This window comes from Hevea brasiliensis, chromosome 10, assembly GCF_030052815.1.
Source record: "Hevea brasiliensis isolate MT/VB/25A 57/8 chromosome 10, ASM3005281v1, whole genome shotgun sequence".
Taxonomy (NCBI): Eukaryota; Viridiplantae; Streptophyta; class Magnoliopsida; order Malpighiales; family Euphorbiaceae; genus Hevea; species Hevea brasiliensis.
In genome coordinates, this window is record NC_079502.1 from 81,968,680 (window position 1) to 81,973,043 (window position 4,364).

At 38.4% G+C, this 4,364-nt stretch overlaps 1 long non-coding RNA gene across 1 annotated transcript; it reads left to right on the plus strand.

The window, feature by feature from the left end:
* The first annotated feature begins 912 nt into the window (after positions 1–912).
* LOC131169522 (uncharacterized) lies at positions 913–2,170 on the plus strand. Its single transcript, XR_009140460.1, has 3 exons — positions 913–1,194; positions 1,297–1,454; positions 1,905–2,170. It is a non-coding gene; the product is annotated as an uncharacterized LOC131169522 (long non-coding RNA).
* Positions 2,171–4,364: the final 2,194 nt, after the last annotated feature.

The window sequence follows — 4,364 nt, forward strand, 5'->3', positions numbered from 1 at the left end:
GGCACCTCGGTATATTGGACCTTTTGAGGTTACGGATAGAGTAGGAGCAATTGCCTACCGGTTGGAGCTACCACCCAACCTCTCTCACGTTCATCCCGTGTTTCACATCTCCATGCTCAGGAAATACATTCCCGATCCTTCTCATGTACTGCAGCCGGATGTGATAGAGCTAAAAGGAAACTTGACATTTGAGGAGCAGCCTGTAGCCATAGTGGACTACCAAGTGAGACAGCTGAGATCAAAACAGATCCCTATGGTTAAGGTTTTGTGGAGGAGTCAGTCAGTGGAAGAGTGCACCTGGGAGTCAGAACGGGACATGCGTAGCAAGTACCCTTACCTGTTCAATGTATAATCATGTACTTTATTCTGCCTTGTGTAAAAATTCGAGGACGAATTTTCTGTAAGGGGGGAAGAATGTAACACCCCAAAATTTTATTATTTATGAGTATTTTTGGTATTTTAATTTTATTTGAATTTTAGGAATTTTTCTGAGATTTTTCGGATTTTAAAAATCGGGTTCGATTTTCCGAAAATATAAACTTTGATGATTTTTAAAATTTAATTTAAAGACCACGTGGCAAAACTAAAAATATATTTGGAGTCTACGTATTTTTCTGAGTTTTATGGAATTTTTTTCGAAATTTTTGGACCTCGTTTTCGGTCCCGAGGCAGAGTAAAAATTCAAAATTTTGTATTTCGAATCGAACCGACCGAATCGAACCGGACCGGATCGGACCGGTCGAATCGGACCGGCCCTTTTCCTTCTTCCTTTTTCTTCTCCCGCGCGCGATGGCTCTCTCCCTTTTCTCTCTCATTTCTCTCTCCTCTCGCTGGCCGACGGCCAGCCCGACCAGCGACGGTATGCGCCACCAACAAGCCGCGCCGAACAATGGAAAACGCTGCGTGCGCTTCGACTTCTCCGGCCAAATCCGGCCGATCCGGCCACCGATTGGACCGGGTCTTGTGTCCAAAATCATCTACTCGGCGAGAGCTTTCCATAGACACCAAGAACGCCGAAATCCATCGAGCGGATTGTCCGATTTTTGCTCGGGAAGATTTTAGCCCATTTCGACTTTTGGGCTAGATTTCTCGAAAACCGTGAATCCCACAAGGAAACCGAGGCCACCAGCACGCTCCATTCGTCGAGAGCTTCGCAACGACATAAATTTCGAATTTTTTCGACACCGTTTTTCGGTGGGTCCCACGGAACTTCGCAGTGTATTTTCGACCATTAAATGAGCTTAGAAAATTCTGAAAAATTTATGTACTAACCCCCGTGTTATGGGCTTCGTGTAGGTATCCTCGATTCGCGGAAATTCGACAGTTGACCGGGTCTGCAAATTTCGGGCCAGACAGACCCGTTACCGGAAAAGTCTCCGAATTGGACCGAGGCTTTGGCTAGCCCCCCATTGTCAGACGTCCCGAGCGCGTTCCCGAAGTCGGAATCGGCAAAGGTAAACCCGAACCTTGCTTTTTCGTAATTTTCTAGTGCTTAAATAGGATTAAAAATCCATAAAATATTCGTGGTAGCTTAGAAAATTACGATTCTTTTTGCAATAGCTTAGTAATATTGCTAAGGACCGCGGAGCAAAGTTTTATAATTTTTAGAGCTTGTTTGGGCAGTTTTTGCAAAAATGATCAATAATAAGGACTAAATTAAAATTTTGCGTATTGTGATGGATGATTGATTTGATGGGCCCGGGAGAAATTGTGTGATATGATTGAACTGTTTATATTTGGATTGTGTATATAGAAGTGCGTTTTTTTCGGCCTTTTGCTGGTTGGGTAGGTCCTAGGTATAGGGGAGACTCTGCCGGATTTTCGGCACGACTTAGGACGTACTTGATCTTTTTCTTTGTTTGTATTGAGTCAAATTTATTAAATAGATGTAATGTAATTGTCAGGTGAGCCGGGACAGCCTTCTTCCTCCGCCCAGCCGCCACAGTAATTTGTCGTCAAGTTTGTGAGTAAAATATTAATTTTAATTGTAATTTCGATATTATTATATGTTCAGCATGCCCATGCATCACTTATATGCATATATTTATGTAGTTAAACTCTAGGCATGAATTATGTTGCATTCATAACTGTTAATGTGCCATGAGTGTTGTTGTGGTAATTTGGAGCAGTGTGCGTGCGTCGGCGTGCGTGTGATGTGGTGTGGACTATGGATAGGACGGGGTAGTCACGGCTTGAGTTCTTCGTTGGGACCCGTTCCTTCGAGGGGTAGTCACGGCTTGAGTTCTTCGCTGGGACCCTCGATTTGGTTTATTAAGCGAAAGTCCGGCTTGAGTTCTTCACGGCACCAAGGTTGGATTTAAGAGAGTCAGATAGGATCAGCTCCCAATATATTATGATTGATGCTACAGGGTGTGTGAGTGCTCCAAATTACCTTTTTGATGCTATGATGTGAATATGATGTTGATGTTGCATTTCACTCTACAGGGTGCATTAGTTTTAGATAGTTATAGAGATTATGGTTAAAATTGATATTTTACTCTCTGAGTCGAACGCTCACTCCTGTTCAAAAATTTTTACAGCCGAGGAGGATATTTTATTCAGGTTAACTCGCTTTTATACTTCGCAGGTTGTTTATCGATATTTGTGTAATTTTATTTACTCCTAGAATTTCCGCATGTGTTAGCAGTAATTATTTGAATTTGGTCTGTAATATTATTATCATGTTGGACCTGTAAACTTAATATTTTAAGTCTGTTTTGATGGATTGGATGAGGGAGCTGAGCTCCCATTTATTATTATGTTGATGAGTATGTGGAGGGTGAGCTGAGCTCCCCAATGGATTGTTTATTGTGTTTACAGGTCGGGTGAGTCAAAAACTCCCCGTTGGTAAGTCCATTTTATGGCCGGACTCTGTCCGTTCAGCATTAGGTAAATGAACAGTTAGGCTTACTACGGGCCTCGGGGGCTTTAGGCTGGCCCAGGTCCTAGTGCCGGTCCGGCCCATAGGTTGGGTCGTGACAGAACTAAATAGTAATTTTATATGTTCAAATCAAACTAAATTGAACATAATTGATTTTTGAATTGATTTATTTTATGGGAATGAATTATATTTAAATTTTATATATAAATTGTTTAATTTTATTGATTAATAGTTATTAGGTTCAAACCAAAATCAAAATTAGACCAAATAATTTGAAAATCAAGTCTAAATTAAAAAATCAATTAAAAATAAAATCGATCGGTTTGAATCAAACTGAAATAGAGCAGTTCGGTTTGATTCGATTTTTCATCCATTTCGGTTCGGTTCGGTTTCTAAAATATGTAATTTGATTTTTATAATTTAATTAGGTTCGATTCTATTCAGTTTGAACCGAATGCTCACCCTATTTAAAAGCTATTCATTTACAATATAATATATAAAAATAGAAATATTATTATAAAAAGTGTAGATTTTACGTTTAGTTATTATTTATATAAACACAAGATAATGAATATCCAATATTCAATGTCTAAAATCTAAATCCAATCCAAAATTCAATATAGCCATTATTTCTTAAATTCAAACATGTCATAAATTTAATTATATGCTACATAATCTATTTTAATAGAGCTCAAAAAAATTGAATATTCGAAAATATTCAATTTGGTGTCATTCCTAATTCAATACAATTATTTTCAAATTCCAATCCCCTTTTGTCACTTTATCGAGCATAAGCAAAATTAATTATTTTTATTTGATAATTATTAATTTAAAAATTTTTGTGAGGACGTATATAAACATTTTAATATAATGATGAGCAAAAACTTCTCCCTCTTGAGTTAGGACTCTTGTTGCAATGAGGGTTTCTCTTCGGTTTATCACTGAAAAATTAGAATATGGTGATATTTTTTGGTCCCTAGTTAGCATAGCTTGTTGTTTTCTTGGTTATGTTGTTTTATATTTTCTTTTTTATTAGAGGATGGCGTCAAAGCTAGAATGTCTTTAACAGAAGTTCTGTCTAACCAATGAGGAGGTTAAAATGGTGAACTTGGGTGATAATATAGGTGGGCAGACAAATTTGGGATAGTGTCCTGTGGGTACAGTTTTGTCCTAGGGCTAACTAAAATGATGTTTAGAGCATGGCAACTTGATCGCAAGTTCAAGACTAATGGCTTACAAGAGGAAAGATTTATGCATGAGTTCAATCGAATGGTTGATAGGAATAAGGTCCTAAGAGAGGGCCCCTGGCACTTTAATAAATAGTTGTTGTTGTTGTTGGAGACGGTTATGGGCAATAAGCAACCCTCCAAAATAAAGTTGGAACGATGCCCTTTTTTAGGTTCATATATGTAATTTACCATTCAATATCTTGGATCGCTCTTCCATATGGTTAGTCAACTAGTATGCCCACTATCTAGCTAAA